Source organism: Cricetulus griseus, chromosome 8 (genome assembly GCF_003668045.3).
Source record: "Cricetulus griseus strain 17A/GY chromosome 8, alternate assembly CriGri-PICRH-1.0, whole genome shotgun sequence".
NCBI classification, from domain to species: Eukaryota; Metazoa; Chordata; class Mammalia; order Rodentia; family Cricetidae; genus Cricetulus; species Cricetulus griseus.
This window is the reverse complement of record NC_048601.1, coordinates 92,478,060-92,499,165: the sequence shown is the minus strand read 5'-3', so window position 1 is coordinate 92,499,165 and position 21,106 is coordinate 92,478,060. Positions and strand designations below refer to the sequence as shown.

General features: G+C 42.2%; 1 protein-coding gene across 5 annotated transcripts in view; it reads right to left on the bottom strand.

The window, feature by feature from the left end:
• The window catches only part of Fam126a (family with sequence similarity 126 member A), a 79,239-nt gene extending 58,952 nt beyond the window's left edge, over window positions 1-20,287 (bottom strand). For 2 of the 5 annotated variants that reach the window (XM_027429570.2, XM_027429573.2), the window contains exon 1: window positions 10,945-11,068. The gene's annotated coding sequence lies outside the window, so the exon portion shown is untranslated. Of the gene's footprint in view, window positions 1-10,944; window positions 11,078-20,150 lie in introns of those variants that run through there. The other 3 variants (XM_027429572.2, XM_027429571.2, XM_035448925.1) reach the window with 3 other exon arrangements.
• Between the last annotated feature and the right edge of the window lie 819 nt (window positions 20,288-21,106).

The following is a 21,106-nucleotide window of genomic DNA, read 5'->3' as shown; positions in this document are numbered from 1 at the left end:
TTGACATGATTGTTATGTAAATGCATAGTGATTAAGAATGCTTTTCCTATATTCACTAGACCAGAACCTCAGGTTGACAGTCATTCAATCCCTGTCAAGCTCATACAATTTATGCAGACTATAGGCTTACAGCACCAGAGAGGGAACAAAGAAAGAGACTATGAATAAGAAAAACAGACAAATGAGATCATGCTAAGAGTTAATGCATTCAACATTTTTGTGTCTGCAAAAAATCGATATTACTATGTATTCAAATCGTAACATTAATATTTCAACAAGCCCCTGATTGCTTACTGAGGATAATGGAAGGTTTTCCTATTACCTTGCACTATTGGCAAAAAGACAATGAGATCTGCTCTCTGTCCTTAAAGAGCACACAATGCAGGTGGCTGAGAAAAGGGTGGCGGATAAGTGAGGAGAAAAATCAACTGATGGGGTACCAGCCATTTAGTGGCCGGCTAATTACAAGTGCTTAGTTAGCATCATGGTCAAATTATAATCTTAGTAAAGTCAGTAGTTTAAAAACTGTTTCTGCTGACTATACCACACAAGATAGTTACAGAACACCTACTAAGAAAAAAAGAAAACACACAATACTGTGAACACTTTAGTCGGACATCTACCATCTTCCCTATCCTTCTCTAAAATAGACATTATTTTTAATTGCTATACTTGTGTTTTACACATAAACTATACTACTAAAAATTATTGTGCCTGGCATGCTGGTATACACCTGTAAGCCCATCACTTGGCAACAAGACAGTATCTAAAACACAAAAGCATTGGCCTTTAGCAACACCTTTTTTTAAAAGTTTATTGAAAACTCCAGAGTGGTTATACTTACTTTTATGTTAATTTTCACAATATTGAGAATTTTAACAATATATTTTAAGTGTTCATTTAAAAATAAAATGCTAAACCTATTACATGTCAATATAAAACAAAAAATTGTTGAGATGAGTGGCATTGTTTCATATTTTTTCAAACCTCTTTAATGTCTTGGCTTAACAGAAGGCAGTTGGATCCTCCATAAACACTTCTGATTGCTGTATAGCCCAGCTGGCCTCTAAGTCTCTATGAAGTTCAGGCTGGCCTCAAACTCATACCAAACCTCTAGCTGAAGCCTTCCAAGTGCTGAGATTTACAGGCATAAACAACTATGCCCAGCCTTTATTTATTTATTTATTTATTTGTTTATTTATCCTTTAGTCAGTGTCTCTACCTAGGCCAGGCTAAACTAAAATTCACATTTCTCCTGCCTCAGCTTCCCAAGTGCTGGGATTACAGGTATACTAAACAATTATTTTGCTTTCACTCAAGGGAGAGAGAAGAGAGGGTGGAGAGATCTGTTAATGGCAACCAAGTTGAAAATAAGAGGGCCACAGAAAAGACATGGTAAGGTACTAGAGGAAAGGTCTTCAGTTAAAACTCAGATCTAGTCAGGCAGTGGTGGTACAAACCTTTAATCCCAGCACTCGGAAGGCAGAGGCAGGTGGGCCTCTGAGTTCAAGGCCAGCCTGTTCTACAGAGAGAGTTCCAGGACATCCAGGGATACACAGAGAAACTGGGTCTCGAATAACCAAAATCAAAGCCAAAACAAAAAGACTCAGATCTGTCATTTATCTGCACAATATGGGGGAAAGTCTTGGTTTTGGCATTTTCTTCAATTGTAACAAAAGAAAGGAAAAGGCCTAAAGAGACCTTATCATTACAGAGTTAGGGTACAGTTCACTGGTAGCACATGTGTGTGTATGAGCATCATAGTAGGTATGCGGCTTTTGGTTCAATTCTCAGCATCAAAATATAAATAATAAAATACCTTACTAGTATTTACCAGGGTGCTCACATATCCATAATAAGGATGCTCCAAAAATGCACAAATTATGACCCAAGTTTTAAGACATTTGTGGCTTTTTCTTTGCTGGATAACAAACACAAGTTTGCTCTCCCCGCTCAGGGACCAGAGTTTTTATTTCATTCTGTTGTTAATCACATTTACTTTCGGAATTCTAGTAAATGGCCTCCAAATGATGAAAGAACTGCTTTGTACATATTAAAAAGTAGGTTTTCATCGAAGAATCTCAAAAACACTATAAAAACGTGACTAAACACAGCACCACTTGAATATGACTTAATTTCAAAGCAAAAAAGAACTAAGTGGCTAAAAACTTTACACAGACTTACATAGCATATAAGTGAAGCATGTAATGAAAAAATGCTGACAAGTCTGTGGCAGCTCAATGGGGCTGGTGACCAGAGGGTATCAAAAGCATCAAAGAAATAGGAATGAGGCAAAAGACACACTGTGCTGCCTCTGCTGGCTCTGACAAGGGCAGAATAATGTAGATAATATTGAGATGCAGCTGTAACAATGCAATTAGCTGGAATTAACATCATACTAGAAAGCACTACATTTGGTCTTCTATTTTCTACCCTGAAAACCCAACCAGGACTATTGGTAGTGGCTCCTCTGCCCTTAAGAACATAAAAGCCCATAAACACGTTCCCTTGATCAAACTAAACAAATGCAATTGAACTAAAAATTTAACCACTTGCTACTGTAGTACTGTACTGGGAAGCTGGTGGAGGAGACAAATGGTAATTTCTTTCTCCATGAAGATACCCCAGATCTCTCCCATGTTTTGCCTAGAGGAAACATAAAATGTTTGGGGGTTTAGACATTAAGCTGGGAAATCTATTTCTTGGGAATAAACAAATGAAGGGATTTGAGATGCATACAAGCATATAACCCATCTGTATAATTTCCTAGGGCTATAGTAACAGACTGGGTAAATTAAACTCAGAAATTTACATTCAAAAGATTCTCCAGGCTAGAGTCTGAGAGCAAGGAGGATTCCTGCTAAGAGCCACCAGAAAGGGATCTGCTTTGAGCTTTTCTCTTTGGCATGTAGATGGCTGCCATCTTTACCTCCTTGCCCCTCTTTAACTGTCATGTCCAAAGTCCAAGAACTCCAGTCACATTGGATTAGTATCCACCTTAATGGCTTCATTTTCACCTAATTACCTCTGTAAAGATGCTAGCTAGCACCAGTTTCATAGGAGGAGCTAGGAGTTGGGACTTCCACATATATTTTGGAGGGGACCCAAGTCAGCCCATAACAGCATCGAAGCCACAATCAACCAGGATCCAGAAATCAACCTGGCTCTTCTTTTGTTGTACTAATGCTTAAATACCACCCACTTAGTCACATCTATTAAATGTCTACTATGTTATACTGGCCACAAAAATGGATATGGCATAGTAGGTGACTTAAGGATTCAGTCTGTTAGTGGAGACAAGTAAACCTAAAACAGCAGAAGTGAGCTTTCCTTAGTCCACTTTGAAATATATCAAGATGAATCAGGGTATAAGCAATGAAACAAAACAATAAAAATAAATGCTATTTATATAGGTTTAAGAATATAAATGAGGTGGGGCGGTGGTGGCGCACACCTTTAGTCCCAGCAGTATGTTTCGATCACTTTAGTGTCATTCACTCCTCTCTTCTCTTTCCCAAACATAATAGCATGCAAAAACACACTCTTCAAAGCACAGTTGTGCTTTAATTTCTTAAAGCTTTCTGCATTTTAAGTGGAAGTTTTCACTTCTAGGGATAAAGCAAGACAGAAATGTCAAGAAAACCAAATTCCAATTAACTTGTGGGTTGATGTTTTGGAGTGAGTCACTGTCCTTTAATAAGCTGGAATGGGATTCAACTGTTAGAGAAGTTGCCAGTGGAGTCCCAGATGTTCAATGAAAAACGATGAGCAATGGGGATACAACAAGAAAATGCAAGAAAACATTGCTAATGGCAGTGATGCCTACTAACAAAACATCATTTTAAAATGCAACAGATCTAGGCTGACAATGGAACTCAGGGGTACAGCACCCGCCTAGCATGTGAGAGGCCCTGGCTCTTGATTTTGTTTCTACCACAGCCTTAGTCTAAGACAGGAGAAAATAGATCTTCCCAATCAGAAACTAGGTGGTAGGTCTCATTAGTACAGATGTTTGTTTGTCTAAAAAGTTACAGTAATCGAAGCACATAGTTTAGTAAGACCACGATGATTGGTAGAACAATCAGTTTGGTTTAATAGAAGCTGAAGTGTAAAATAATTAAAAAATCGTTTTCAAAAATATTGTCATATACTAATACAACAAAATAGACCTAGATGTTGCTTCATGGCTGATTAAGAAGCTAAAACTGTCACAGCAAAAGTTTTTTTTTTTATCTTGGCTCCACCCAAGGTACTTGAAAGCCCTATAATGACCATTAATCTCTAAGAATTTTTTTTTTTAATTTAAAAGAAAAAAACCTGCCGGGCAATAGCGGCACACGACTTTAGTCCTAGCACTCAGGAGGCAGAGGCAGGCAGATCTCTGTGAGTTCTGAGACCAGCCTGGTCTACAAGAGCAAGAAGGAAAGAAAAACCTGCTTGGACTTCTTACCAATAATTAATTCATGATTGATGGAATTCAAATTCAATAAATCACATTACATTGTAATCAACTCTTGGAAACTTTATAACACAGTAACATGGAAAGTATCTGCTCTGATTGCTGACTTTAGGCCAGCTCAGTTTTATTTCCGTTGACACTGCTAGCCTTTTTTAAGGAGTGACCTAATACTACAGAACATATTTGTAGCTCTCATAGTGAAAATAACAATTCTACTCTTATCTTTCTTAGTCTTTGTTGGCTGGTCCTTTTCTTTTTATCTTCTCAACCTAGCATTATCATCGGAACATACATATACATGTACACCTCGCAGAGAGATACTTAATAACAATACTAATAAACTGGCGCACTGTAAATGCTCAAGATGCTCAAAAAATATGAATCTATGAGATACTAACAAGAAATTTGCCACTTGGACAGCTGAGAATGCGCTTCATCATTTCACAGTTTCAGAAGACCAGCTCTTCTGATTCCAATGCCTTAACGCTACTTCCATCCTTATTCATTCTGTGGTGACATTCCGATGCATCAGCCTCGGCTACTGCCACTGCCTCCGGCTGCCTGCCATCAGCTGCTCACTTAACCAACCCTGTACTGTCGACTTTGGTTCTCATCATAAGCTCTCTACAGCCTTACAGACAGCAAATCAGCCCGCTCCTCTTCCAGGCTCATCCTTTAACTTTGCATCAAATCTCTTTCTTCCAAGCTGAACTTCTATGTCTTGACCTCACAGACGACAACACTCCAGTTGCTTTGTTCACATGACGGGTCTCTGTGCTTCCTAGACAAGCCTAACAGTCTGTTTGACTCCAATGCTTCTTGCTCCACCCATTTCTAAACCACTGTCAGCAAGATCAACTTCATGCTTCATAATTTCCCAAATAGTCTCCCTCTTCTAATTACTGTGTACTGCTTTGTGGTCATTCTGCCTGCCACTCCATCTGTAACATCTATCAACTAACAAATTACTGTGAACTTTGAAATTTAGGTCAAAAGAATAAATAATACATCCAGTAAGTTCAGAGATGCCAGAGTGGCAACTTTCTATAGCCGATGGGGATAGACAGTCTGTGGATACTGATTAGAATCAATACTCTATATTTAAAAGGGGGAGTTCAAAAAGTTCACAATTGTCTGCCCAATTTAAGCACTTTTAAAGCTTACATTCTTCTCTTAAATTTCCTAGTCCACACATTACACCACTCTATTCTTTTTGTCTCAAGAGAGGGTCTCAGTATGCTGCCCAGGCTGGTCACATAAGCTCAAGTTGCCACCTCAGCCTTCAGACTGACTACAGACATCTGCCACAGTGTCTGACCCTTACACAGATATAAACAAAAATAAGTACAAATCTTCCATGAAACCCAACATGATTCTCACAGTTTAAATTTAAAAACTCATACATACTGTGTCTATTAAGTCAAATACAAATTACTGAGTGAATTCTTAAGAATTAGAATGAGAAACAACTCATGTCATCAAGTTTAAAAGATTCATTGTCTAAAAAAATGCCAAATTTAACATCTACTACTGAATGCCCTGACACAAAGAAGAGACATTTGGACAACAATGGAAAAGTACTGTTTTCCAAACTCAGACATCTCTGACAGACAGTACTTTCACTATAACATTTAGAACATACAAGCAGGACTTGGGAATACAGATCAGTCTTGGAGACCCAACAAGCCTGGGTCTTAAAAGTTTAAGTCCGGGCACAATTCTAAACTGTTAAGTATATTGTGTATGTTTTATAAAAATCAATTTTAAGTTCCCCATCTCATCTCATCTCATCCAACTACTAACACTGTATTAGACTATACTTATTAAAGTAGCAGAAGGTACAGTATCAACACAGAAGAGACCAGTAATAACTATGATAGGGACACCAAAATATAATTATACGAAGAGGAAAACAGTAAGATTTCAAGTAAGTGATTTATTTATTTATTTTTCAGAAATAAGAAAAGCGAAAAATGTCAAATCAGGAAAATGTTAGGGAACTAATGTAAACACCAGGACTTGAAGAGATAGTTGGTCAAGTGCTTACTACACAAGCATGAGAACCTGAGTTTGTCGCCAGCACACACAAGTAAAGGCTGGCATGCCTGAGATCTCAGTGCTGGAGAAGTGAAGACAGGAGGATTTCTGGGGCTTTGCTGGGCAGTTAGCTAACCTAATTGTCTAGCTGCAGGTTCAGCAAGAGACCCTGACTCAAAAAATAAAGCAGAGAGTGACTGAAGAAGTCAACTAATGTTGACATCTAGCCAACAGGAAGATATGTAACATCCATGCACAGACAATTAATTGGAGCTGTGATTTTAGACAAGAATTGGGTTTCAACTCCCTATACTTAGCTTGAACCGAGACTCAGTTTTTAACTGTAAAATAGGAATGGAAATCCTATAGTTGTGCAATTAAAATATTTACATTAAGAAAGGATTTAAGCCCAATTTGAGATCTCAACAAACTAGAAGGGAGACCTAAACATTTTTGCACTAAACTATTTCAAACCTGCCAAGGGAGAGATTGCCAGAGCAGAGAGAGAGAAAGCCCTTTCACATCCTCTTCCCAAGCTCGCTCGCTCTCTCTCTCTCTCTCTCTCTCTCTCTCTCTCTCTCTCTCTCTCTGTATTCAGAAAACAAAGCACTGCAAAGTTTATAACACGGGAAAAGAAACACTGTGAGATCACTCTCATGCACTTCAGAAACAAGTTACTACCAAGATGTCTGTATCCCCAGAAGAGCACCCCTTTGTGAAATCTAATAAGAAGTCTAATACAACTCACCAACCAACAGTTAAAACAATACCACATTGTCATCTCAACCTACATTCTGAAGGCATGTGATCAGATTTAATATCTCAACTCAAAAAAGTAAAAAGACAAAATATTTTTAACAGATCATAAATGAAAATTATGAATATCTGACTGTGAAACCCTAAAGGCATTCTTAAGCATTTAGGGCTGACTTCTTGGGATTGGCTAGCCTACCACGGGGCTCATCCCTGGGGAAACTGATTCTCTTCTCTCAAGCACCCATTAATTGCCTATAGCTCTTCTTTCAAGGAAGAAACTTCAAAAGAATTCCCCCACCCGACTTGTCAGTTGGGATGGCCACTTTCTGGTTTGGTTTAGGGAACCATCTTGTGATTACCTGGTACATGAGATTTCCCTGTCATATACAGAAGACATTGTCTCATAGCAGACATTCCAGTTCTGTCCTCTGACTCTTAACAATCTTTCTACCCCCTCTTCCATGATTTCTCTGAGCCATAGGAGTAGAGTTTGAGCTGCAGATGTATTACTTGGGGCTCAGCACCCCATAGTCAGTTTAAACAGCATTTTTAACTGCTAAATGTTCTCTCTCCTTTGTTCAGATAGGCAGCCTAACTCTGGGAGGACCAAAAAAAAAAAAGAAAAAAGAAAAAGAAAGAAAAGAAAGAAAGAAAGGAAGGAAGGAAGGAAGGAAGGAAGGAAGGAAGAAAGAAAGAAAGAAAGAAAGGTAGCACTTGGCTTTCAAATAGTAAGCAACAGACAAACTTAATTCCCCACCCCTACCCCACCCTCCCCTAAGACTGACAAAGCATCCCATAGTGATGCTAAGGGTCTCAGGCTCCACAGAAGGTGTCTTCTGAAGAATATCTGTTCTCACAATATTAGGATGCTCTCTTACCTGTTTTAAGGACCTTTTAAAAGGCACTTCAGAAAACCAATCTTGGTACTACTGACAACATCAACTATTATAACAGAGTACACTGTCTTTATTATCTTGTTCCTTGTTAAGATGTTGTTTCCAGAAATGTCCTTCCTTCTTACTGGTCAACCTTCTCTTCAGATTCTCAAGGGTGAAATTTGAAAAATTATCTCTTACCTTGAGTCTACTCTTTTTCTTCATGCACGCATGCAAACGAACATTTAAATTCTTTCAACCTATGCTTTACTGTAGTGGGCTTTTTATAAAACATTTATTGTATGTGCATGACTGTTTTGCCTACATATATATTTTACCTACATACATATAAGTGAGAACTGCATGAGCACCTGGTGTCGCTGAAGGTCAGAAGACAGCATTAGATCTCCTGGAATTGGAGTTATGGATGACTGTGAACCATGTGGGTGCTAGGACCTGAACCAGGCCCTCTACAAGAGCAACAAGTGCTCTTAATCACTGGGTCATTTCTCCAGCTCCTGAAATGGTTTTTCAACTATGTTCACACAATCTAATTATCTAAAAAACCAATAATATTTTTAAAGTTTTAATTTTTTACAGGCAAGCACCCTATACCAACAGAAAATAGGTGAGTGTTCCCCAGGGATCAGAAAGAAAGATTACAAAGGACATAAATAAACTTTAGGAGGCAATGTACAGGTTCACTACTTTAATTGTGGTAATGATTTTGCAAATACTAACATATTAAGCACTAAATGGCACAATTGAAATGTATTATTTTATTACATGCCAGCTAAACTTCAGAAAGTTCTTGTTTAAATAAATGCTGATGCATAGGTCCTATCCTGCCTTCATTGGGAAAAGGGTGGGGATTCCTTCTGAGAGTAAAAAAATTTAAGTTCCTCAAAAGATTATATATGTGTAGCAAAGGCAGAGAAGTGCTATTCCATAGCCAGCTTTATCTCCTTTCTTTACTTCAGTTTTCTTGAAAAGCCTCACTCACAAATCTCTACTTTTTTCCAACCAGTAATCTGATGACTGGTTTTTGAACTACACTCTTAAAAGTCACCTATGAAGATTTCCTGGGCTTGATTACAAAATAATAGGCAACAGAATGCTGAATAAGAGTGAACTAGAAGATATATACATATAGTCAAAATTACACCATTCCTTAAAAATGCCACCAAAAGGGATTTTATAAAATAGAAGAATCAAAAACAAACACAAACTAGAAAAAGGAAGGACAAGGTCTTCGATATGACTCAATGGTAAAGGCACTTGCCACCAAGCCTGATGACCAGATAGTCTAGGCACCCGCAAGGTGGAAGTAGAGAACGAACTGATCTTGGTGCCATTGCAATTGCATGCACTAGTGTACACACACACACACACACACACACACACACACTTTTAATTTTTCAAAAGGAAAGACAACAGGAACTGTGCACTGGTCCAGCCCATTCCCTACCCTGTGTTTATATCCAGAGGCTGTTAGTTCTGATTACTAACAGGATTTCTAATCTATTTCTGGCAATAATATTAATCAATCAAATTACTTTAATAGAATACGTTTTCCTAAATACATGTGGGGCTTCCCCTTACACTAACGTGATCACATTATCTGAATATCTGCCTTTGAGGTTACTACTGACAAAGCAGCCCTTTTTCTTTCTTGTCCTTCCCTGTGCTTCGAAACGTGGTTCAAACTAAGATTCATCCTGTAAACCTTAAAACGTATTCACTTAAAGGGGGGGGGGGGAAAGTGCTCACAAACGATAGAGGGCTGGTGCTGTTGGCAGCAGAGCGAGCTGTCTTAGGAAAACACATTTCCCAGAACTATCGCATTGCTTCAAGGTTACACTAATCTTTATGGCTTTATGCCGAGAAAAGTTTAAAAACTGAAAAACCTCAAACTGCAACGTGTTGCACGAACCACAGGGCTGGCACATCTCCTCCAAAACCTACTGTGCTACCCAAAGGACACCCACTTTGCAAAAGGCCGGGTGTAGCCCTGCAACCGGTAGCAGTCTCTAAGTAGCAGCAGCACTCCCCCTACCTGAACAACGCAGCCGCTGCCCTCGTGCGACAGCGTTTTATCCTAGAGCGGATTTTGTGCTGTGCAAAACCACTAGGGCCAAATTTAAATCCTTCAGGAACTCTAAAGGTACAAAGCACACACATGCACGCGGCAGAGCAGACAGACACCCAGTTTTGCCGAAGCGTGCAAACCCGGGGTGTTCTCGTGGTGAAAAAAAATTAATAATAATAATAAAACAAACAAACAAAAAACGTTTAGCGGAAACCCCGACGATTCTCGAGCACGGTCACCGCAGTCTCCGAGGCGGCGGAACTCCAGGGTCCAGGGCGGCGCGGGCAGAAGACGAGCTCTCCGGGTGATGGATGGACCAGGCTGGCACTCTGAACCCCCCAGCCCCGCGGGACCCGAGACCCGGGCGAATACGGCTTTCAAGAGCACCGGGTCTACGGAGCCCGCGTGGGCCGTGGGGCCGGACGCTGGGCGCGGCGGGGACGAGTGAGTGAGTGGGCAGCCGCCGTAGGCTACGCTGGACTCCGCGACAGGCCGACCCCGGGGCGCCCCGAGCTCACGGCCCCAGCCGAGAACGACCGACTTCGGCTTCCCCGGCCGCCCCGGCCGCCCGGCCTCGCGCGGGAGCCGTTACCCGCCGCGGGCCGCCGCCCCAGGACGAAGTCCTTGCCCGCCGCCCGCCGCTGCCTCAGCCCCACTCCTCCCAGACCCAAGAAAGTTGTCGGTGCCCCGGCGCCCCGGGGCCGGCGAGCGGCTCGCGGCGGACTCACCAGAGCAGCTCCGGACCCACCGCGGCCTCGCCTGGCGACCACCGCGACCGAAACGACCGGGCGACTGCGCTCCGCCAGCAGCCGCGCCACCTGCCCCTCTCCTCCTAGCAGCGCGGGTCCGGGCGAGCCATCTTCCCTCCTCTCTCTGACTGACAATCCAGCCCCGACAGCCGCCGCTGCCGCCAGCCTCTGACAGGCACCGCCGGGGACCCGTCCCCAGACAGCCAACCACCACCGCCCCACGCCCGGGCAGCCAATCACCGGCCCCCAGGGTGGGACCAGAACAACTTCTTCACCAATAGGAATCTGCCGGGACTCGGAGTGGAGGGGGGGGCGACTTGGGGCGTGCTCTGGTCGATGGGCGTGGCCAGGGAACGCCCAGGGGAGATGAGTGACTGTGGGGTTGGTTCGTGGTGGCCCGTTAGAGCTCCAGGGCTTCTCAGAAGAAATTTTAAGCCTTACCAGACGCCGTAAAACGTAATCAGAAAAGAAAAGCAAACTGATAATTAATTACTCAAATCATTTCATAAGAGTCTATCAAAATTTGATCAGATCCTCTGAGGGGGAAGGGGGAAATATACGTTTTCAGAAACAGCAATGAAGATCCTTCCCTTTTGTTATATTCGTTGCTTTTGTCCTTAGTGTTCGAATTTTCAAATATGGGGGTCAAAGAAATGACTTAAGAGTTAAAAGTACTCACTGCTCTTGCACCCATATGGAAGGGGAGGGGGTGTTCACACCTCTGTAACTCCAGTTTCCAGGGATCGGTTGCCTTCTTCTCACCTCTGCAGGCATCTGTGCACACGTGCACATAACACACACACACACGCACACACACACACACACACGCACGCACGCACGCACGCACACACTTAAAATTTTTAACAGTCAAAAGGGGAATGGAGAAATGTCTCCGAGCTTAAGCGCGCTCTGTGCTCTTCCAGATGAATGGGGTTCAGTTCCCAAGACCCACATCAGGGTTCCAGCTGCCTATAACTCCAGTTCCAGGGGATATGCTGGTTTCAGAAGGCACCTGCACGATGTGGTACACTCAGCCATGCACACATACACATTAAAAAATAAATCTTTATCTTAAGAAAAAGAAATTCAAATATATTTCTCCACTTTTTCCATAATTCATTTTTCATCTTCCCTACATTCTTTCCCCTTAAGATAGTATTAAACCGACCCCGGAGCCTGCTCCACCATGACATTTGACCTTGTAAACTCCTGCTATTACAGTCCTCTCAACTCTAATCTCGTTAAATTAGAAGAACTTAAAAAAAAAGCCAACTTCCAACCTGTAAGACATTCTAGCTTAATGCTAGATATGAGAAAAAATTCTCCCAATGCATTAAGCAACTTTTTAAAACATACCAAAGAGATAACAATCAATCAACTCATTTTAGGTTTCATTAAACACATTGCCAAAACAGGATTGATTATCCCTCCAAAGGCATAGTTAGATATATAAGAAATAATGATAAAAATATGGTGTTGAAGTCAACAGAACCACGTTAAATGGGTGAAAAGAATACACGGCAAGAAAAATCAAAGAACTCCACAGAGAAGACGTTTTCGTCATCTCTGAGAAGACGATACAAGATGATGGCATAGGCCTATATTCTGAACTATTGGAGAAGGATAATCAACTTGAGGCCAGCCTGGGCAACTTAGAAAGACCCCGATCAAGGTAAAGGTTTAAAAGGGCAGAGGGAGTTCCACAGTGAAGTACCTGCTAGTATGTGCTAGCCCCAAGTTCAATATTCAGTACCAAAGAAAGTTTAAAGTCAAGGTCATTTCACTGGGTGGTGGTGGCGCACGCCTTTAGTCCCAGCACTTGGGAGGCAGAGGCAGGCAGATCTCTGTGAGTTTGAGACCAGCCTGGTCTACAAGAGCTATTTCCAGCAGTCTCCAAAGCCACAGAGAAACCCTGTCTCGAAAAACCAAAAAAAAAAAAAAAAAAAAAAAAAAAAAAAGAAAGAAAAGTCAAGGTCATTTCAAAAAGAGAACAGCACATCCATCCAAAGTCACAGAGTTGTGGAAGGGCACAGAGTGGTCAGGGAACACAGAAAAATGCCTGAGACAAAGAGATGATTAGTCACAAACTAGCCTACCGCAAAAAGTTGAGATGGACCTATGAAAAACCTACACCAGCACCATTCACAGTGATGTAGTCTCCATTGTATTGTCCAAAATGTCAACAACTCACTAAATATGGCTTATTCAGCACTTGGAATATGACATGATTGGGGATCTTGGGGTTGGTTGGTTTGTTTGTTTAACTGTGTGTGTGTGTGTGTGTGTGTGTGTGTGTACATAGATGCACATGTACTGCACCATGGGTAATAGGCCTCAGCTCAATTCCAGGAGCTCAGATCTCCTGTTATGTTTTAGATGTCAGCTGGTTACCTCCAGATGGCCTGGCCATGGTGGAGAAGGGCTCCAAGTTTGTGTAACAAAAGACCTAGGCCCTGGGTGAATCCTCAGCCATCCTGAGGGCTAGTAAGACTTGCCTGAGGACTAGTGAGGAGTGCTGGAAGGCTGGTGAGACACGTCATTATGGAATGCCTGAGGGCTTGAGTACATTCTAGGACTATCTCTAGGGTTAAAGGAAATATTTGATGTCAGCTCTATACATGATACATGATACAAGTACCCCCGTTTTTGGAAAGTAACTTAAGAGGATGCTGGAATAAACTGTGATCTCCAGTATTAACTGAGAGCCCTCCTTCAATGACCAGATGTCTCTGTCTCATCCTTAACGTCACTGTGTAGCTAGGATCTCCCTCATCCACACTCCCTCACTCAGGGTGGGACCTGGGGCTGTTTGGCTGGTTCTGATCACAGCCGCAAAGACATCAGTCCAGAACAGATGGCTCTCTCAGTGTAGGACTAATATGGACCCTGGCAGTTCATGTATATAGGTGCCCATGTACTGTAGCATGTGCATGGAAATAATTATTTTTATAGAATTGCTTCTCTCCTTCCATCTCTATGTGAGTTCCAGACATCAAACTCAAGTGGTTAGGCTTGTATGGTAAGTGCTTCTAACCAGTAAGCCATCATGTCAGCCTTAGAACTCCAGTATTAATATAATCTTAATAACATCCCATTTGAACACCTCAGGTTTATAGTTTGGTCTATAGGTGATGAAAAACCCTCTGAAGTGTGGGGTGGAGGTATTTGTTTGGGGCTTTATGAGACATGGTCTCACAGTGTAGCCTTGAGCTTGCCTCCCGACACTGCTTCCAGGTTTGCACTCCCATGTCCAGCTCAACAGAAATTTGAAATAGCACGGCCAATATAATGTTGCTTCATTTAAAGTGTAAGAATTCAAAACAGAGTAGAATGAGTCTATTTCCTTTGACAGTGTGGTAGTTTGAATGTAAGTGGCCACAATAATCTCATAGTGGGTAGCACTATTAGGAAGTGTGGCCTTGTTTGAATAAGGGGGGTGTCATTGGAAGAAGTGTGTCACTGTAGAGATGGGCCTTGAGGTCTTATATTTGCTCAAGATATGGTCCAGTGTCTTCAACCATTTCCTGTTGCCTGAAACATGTAGGACTCTCGGCTACTTCTCCAGCACCACATCTGTCTGCACACCGCCATGTCCCGCCATGATGACAATGGACTGAACCGCTGAACTGTAAGAGAGCCCCAATTAAACATTTTCCTTTGTAAGAGTTGCTGTGGTCATAGTGTCTCTTCGCAGCAATAGAAACCCTAACTAAGACAGATGGGAATCTTAACGGATCAGCCCAGGTTCTGGCAGAGAACTGGAGTGATCATTTCTCTCCCCTAGGATAGGTAAATGGGAGTGTGTAGCCCCAAGGCACTGGGACAGGAAACCTGAAAAGTTAAATTCTGCTTTCAAGCCCTGGGGAATAAGGGAATGAAGGCCCAGAGAGAGGAGGAAATCCAGACCCAACTGGGTCATAAAATAGATAAACAAGATATACATAAGAAGATACACTAACACAATCAGTTTTACTGGCCATTGGCCATGCTGGCCACTGATGTGTTGGCTTGTTTTAAAGAGCCAGGGTGTCTAGTGGCAGGAAGGACAGAACCAGGGCATATTCCAAGAGCTGAAGACCTGAGGCACACCAAATGAATTAGTGATGAAAGGTGGGAGGAAATACCAGCTTCCTGGATTGCACAGGCTCTTGACTCGTCACGTAAACAATCAAATGCTAGAAACCTACAGCACAGGTAGCTGGATAACAAACATTAAAAGTTAATGGTTAATCTTTTGATGCAACTGTAAACGAGATGGCACAAGACAGTACACAATTAAGGCATTGTTCCTGCAGAGGAGCAAGCCCCCCAGCCTAACATGATAAGGGAGGCTTCCTGGAGGAGGTATCAGCTGAACAGCATCTCGAAAAAAATGGGAGTAGTCTGAATCAGGAAAAAAGGTCTGGGGAGGAAAGTCTTGGCATGCCTGCGGAAATAACAGAGAGGGCCAGCACAAGCAATGTTTGGAGGGCATTGGATGCAATATGGCTGGTCACAGCCTGGCATCTTGGCTGTGAACAGAGTACCCTGAGTACAAGCGCAGTGTGCAGGAAGACAATATTCTTTCTCTGTTCTGTCTACTTACTAGAATCACTTAGGATGTGTTCCAAAATTACCAATACTCAACCTGCTCAGTCAACCAGGAAATTGGGGAGTAGGGATGAGGTCAAGGGTATGACATCAGAGCAGTTCTCTAATGCTACATTCCGACTGTGTGGATGGATTGACTGAAGAGACACTGAAGTCTAAGTATATTTTATATAAATTTGTTTTCTTCCTTCAGGAAGAAATAGCTTACTGCCAGGCTTCATTTCCTGTTTTACAACAGTCATAAGCTAATATAAAGTCTACGTAAGTCTTCCTCTAAGTCAAAATCAAACCAAGAACAAATTTCTGTTTGCCAACTACTTTTTACCACAAGCTGTACACATTAGTTTCTAATAATAAGAGTCTAATAATAAATTAACTAATAATAAGAGTCTAATAATAAGTTAACTGCTACACAAAACCATTTATATTTTAGTAGCAAAACAGTAGGGTGGGGGAGCCTAAGAACATTCTGTTTCAAAGGGGAAATGCTTTTAAACTACTTTATAAAAGTCATCATATCCCATGCCCTCCCCTGCCTGTCTTTGCTAGTCTCTGCTGTCTGGGAGCGCAAGCCCACATAAACTGGTAAGATGGCTTTACCACCTGAAAGTAGGTCTGCGAGAAGACCAGTTGGACATTTTCCCTATTTTAGGAAATCCCAGGAACTCTAAGAAAATGGGTTCCTAAAATGGACTTCTATTGAAGCTGACTGGAAACAAAAAAAATAACATGACTTTTTAATGAAAAGAAAGAATTTTACTTTTAAGAATGCGGGAAAGCTAGGCATGATGGCACACACCCATAACCTCAGCACAGGGGCGGCTGGAGCAGAACTGCCATAATTCAAAGCCACCGTGAGCTACACAGTGAGTACCAGGTCGGCAGGGGCTACAAAGTGAAATGCTGTCTGAAACCACCAAACAAACAAGAAACGGTAAGAATATATGTCCAAGTTTTGCTTCACTAGTGTGTTAAACATATTACAATCTAAAATCTTAGTGTGCCTAAAGGGCATTGAGAGGTTTTGCAGTACCAGATGCTAGAGCAGACTCCCATATGACCCACTTCACAGAACTGTATAGCCCGGGGCAGCAAAGCTTAAGAGGTGACTGTAGGAACACTGCACAACAGCAGGAACAGTGATAACTGCTTATACCTTTTCAGAACTTGAATTAATCAAATCAATCACACAGTGGGGGCTGAAGCTAAAACACTGGGTAGCAGAGGCTTCAGAAGCCAGCAGTGGGACAAGTTAATGAGCAAAGTGATGCTGGGAAGGAGAGACTGGACATACACAACAGAGGGTGTGGACGACAGTTGCAGAGCAAGTCTCCATCATAAAGATGGGACCACCTAAGACCTTTCTCAAGGGACCGTGAAACAGTCTGTTTCCCACAGCTGCACTGGCTCACTCTGCACACACTCCCGCCCCCACGTCTGCATGCCACATCTGGGAGGTCAAGTTGCAGCTGTTCACACAGCCCCATAAGATCCCCATCTCCATCATCTACAGGCATTCCACACATCTCATCCGGTCTTTCACTAAGTAGACTTCCAGATTTGCGAACTGTAGCGTGGACACATTTGGAGTTTTGTCTTCATTCCTGGCTCATGACTCTCACAACCCTGATTATGCTGTAAATGACTGAGGCCAAAAAAATTAAAGTATTTGGCTTTTTGACTTTGGCTTCTAAAACGACTTTGAAATGGCATGAGAAGGAGAAAAGGAGAAAGCCAATCTCTTGTTATTCTGTTGGGGTACGCTAGGACTCATGCAGGCTTCAGCAAAATCTTTCTTTCTGACCCCCTCTAGCTTTCTTTCACCTACTACTCTCTTTTCTCCCAAAGGCAGACCATACAAATTAGAAATGATTGCTAATCTCTGTCCGTCTTTGTCTTAGAGCTGGCCATGGAGAAATGCTCTCACATTCTCCAACTGATAGCAGATCCTTAGGGCCCCCATTTCAGCAGGGTGCTGTCCTACACCCAGAAGCAAAGAATGCTGCACAGAGAAGCCAAGAAGAATCTGAACAGACAGGCTTTGCTGGGTTTCCCCACTCAGTCAGTCAGTCAGTCAGCATTAGGTCATGCCTTGCTGCCCAATCACACTTCTACATGACTGTCCATGCTTCAAGCGTGCTTATGCAACTGCTTCCTATGAAAAGGGGCAGGCTTCAGAAAAGTCTGGACAGCAGAACGTGTGAAGGCTTGCAGAAGTCAGCAAGAGCTCATGCGCGTGCAGCAGGGCGATGCCTCAGCTGCAAGGGAACAGAGGCTCCTGCCCTGGAGAGCCCTCCATTCCTTGCTCATGCATGTCTTCGTCTATGTGCTTATATACGTGCTTTTACATATCCCGAGGAAGCTAACAAGCATAGTAATATTAATGTTTCCCCGAGTTCTCTGAGGTTTCTAAGCAAAGTAATCAAGCCTAAAGAAGAGGTTATGAGACCTCCAAATTTGAGTCAGATGGTCAGAAATTTTGGAGGCCTGGATTTTGTACTGGTATCTGAGTACTCGGCCTTTGGGATCAAATACTATCTCCGTGTAGAAAAACGGTCAGAACAAAGTGTATTAGAAGATCCTCAGCTGGTGTTTGCTGCACAGCTGCTTACTGGCTTGCCGGTAGGGAGAAATGCCCACACATATTTGGGAATCGTGGAAACCATATGCAGCAGGCTTTCTCGGACCACCAGCCCCAAATCACGACGTGGAGACTTATGAGTTATGAATGCTTGGCCTTGTCTTATGCTTGTCCCACTAGCTCTTATAACTTAACCTGTTTCTCTTCACCTATGTTTTGCCTCGGGCTTTTTACCTTTCTTTCATTCTGTATGTCTTACTCTTATTGCTTCCTCTGTGTCTGTCTGTCTGGCAGCTGCCTGGCTGTCCCTTTCTTTCTCCCTCATTTCCTCTCCTCTCCTCTCTTGAGCCTACACACTCCTCCTCCTATTTATTCTCTCTGCCCTCTAGGCCCACCTATCCTTCTACTTCCTAGCTATTGACCACTCAGCTCTTTAATTAGACCAATCAGGTGCCTTAGGCAGGCACAGGAACACATCTTTTCATCATTAAACAAATGCAGCATAAACAAATGCAACACACCGTTACATAGTTAAAGTAATATTCCACAACATGATCTGTGTCATAGGGTGTAGGAGAAGAAACTGAGTTGATTCTCGCTATGTCCTCAGATAAAGTAAAAAAAAAAAAAAACAGATGGGTATTATTTTGCAAAGAAAATTTACCCTTCAAGGTTGGTCATAATTTTTCTAGAAATAATATCAATGGAAAACAGAGAGCATCAGGTCACATTGGTGGAGCATTGGCCTGGCACGTGTGAAGCCCTGGGTTAAAAACGCAGAGCTTATTTAAGTTCACCGTCATTATGAGGATTTGAAGGGGAAAGTGCTTTCTCTGTCTTTTAGTAATGGAGCTGACCTGGGGGGGGGGTACTTACTGGCAAGCCATAAAGACAAAGCAGAGCATCCAATAACCAGCTGTTCCTTTCAAGTAATTAAAACTGAAAATACCCACGTTGTCTTCTAAGATATATTATTAGCCACTGTCTTCTGGAAGAACTATTGTTAGGGGAAGATTATCATGTCTCTTTCATAAATCATATTTTTAAAAATAATTTATGATCTGGTAAAAAGACATTTCCTTCACCATGTTAGACAGATAGGAAGCTATATAAATGATACAGGAAGTTTTACAAGAAGACAAACCAGCATTGCAGAAACATAAAGAAATCATAACCTTTGTTTTCTTCTTTGTATGCTTTCACTTTACTAAATGTTCTATAATACATTGTCCTTTTTAAGATTTATTTTTAATTATGTATATATATGTATGTATGTATGTATGTGGGGGGTATGAACATGCGTGTGCAGGTACCCATGGGGCATGGGTATCCCTGAAGCTGGAGTTACAGGTTTTTGTGAGCCACCTATGGTTGTGGGAAATAGAACTCAGCTGCTCTGAGCATGCGTTCTTAACCACTGAGCCATCTCTCAGTGTTAAGTTTTATAATCAAATAGGAGGAAGTGTAAATTATTTTTTTAAAGGAGGCAAATCAGACTGCGCATGCTGGTTGTTAATTCTTCCTAAGTGAACTTCTGTTCAACATTCTTCCTTTTACTCCTAGACAATGTATTTATTACTCAAACTTCTCTAAAGGGTATTCCTGAATCGTACAGGGAAGCTCCCATTGGTGCCGACAAGCAAAAGACCTCACTGGAAAATGTTCAATATAGAACTATGAAACTATGTATCAGTTTGCACTGCCAGATGGGAACCCAGAGAACAGAAACGATATGTTTATAAATGTGACAAACCATGACTGCCCCAGAGGAAGTTGAGCTGTGGTTTGTCATCTTTGGGTCCCCGGCAGTAGAAAAATGCTGGCCACAGAGGAAGTTCAGAAACACAAGTTAAAGAGTACATGAGCAGTTTTCGTCCCTTGTCTCAGTTTGTTTTATAGTTTCTTTTCAGATTCACACACTTCCCTCCACATCCACAAGGGAAGGGCTGGATCACGTGAGATGTCCCATTTCCCACCACTCACTCTGTTCATGAGAACAAAGTATTGCAGTTACCTTCAGTTTTATATCTCACTGTGTGCCGCTTTAATCTTCAAAAAGCATTTCCTATGTGTTGACTGTCAGAAAGCAGAGGCAGCTCGGAGCAAGGAATACACGTCTTTGGCTGCCTTGCTGAGTGCTATGCAATTCCCAAAGCAGCTGGACAAGCATAAACGCTGGAGGAAGGGCGGATGACTCTGAGGTCACAAGTCAAGCCACACAAAGAGGGATAAACGGGATAGCAAGAAGAGGCACACCCTCTAGCAGCTCTGGAAGCCCACTGTTTCTGGTTTCTGAAGGCCCAGGGAGTCCATCATATGAATAATACTTCCATGTTTTAATTTTGTTCTCATCTGCTTAGTCACCATCACCACACCCCAATATTTATGCCAGATAATTGTCCAAAACAGAGCAGAACATCACCACATGTTCAGTTAGAAGAAGCCAGCCTCTATTTCTTCTTTCACCTGCAAAAGTGACACAGCTCATCATCACATAATCTCTCTCTCCCTTCCCCACCTCTCTCTCTCTCTTTCAGCCCCCTGTGTTGGCAAAATCAAAGTGCATAATCTTTCACTTTCTTTTCTTACCCCAACACAGACATAGTCTGGCCAGCTATTCTGTGTCATTTGAAGGATGTCATTCTGAAAACCTCTCTAGGTTAGACCATGAATCTAAGCCTTAAAGTCACCCAAGGGTTATCTTTTTACAGTATTGGATTTACCAGCAAGATCAGCTGTCAAAAACTTATCAAAGATTCAGTGGCTATCCTTAAGAAAGAAAGGGGCTATTGGAAAGAAAATGGGGAAGGGTAGAGAAGAAATGTAGAGATGTGATTAGGACAGTCCTAGGGAGCTCTGGAGACCATGGACAAGAAGACATGGCCTTAAGCTGAGAAACTAGATGAAAGGAAAGGACCAAGGTGAGGCAGGCTATACAGAGCGGGGTCGGTCCCACCAGTTCTGCTCTTG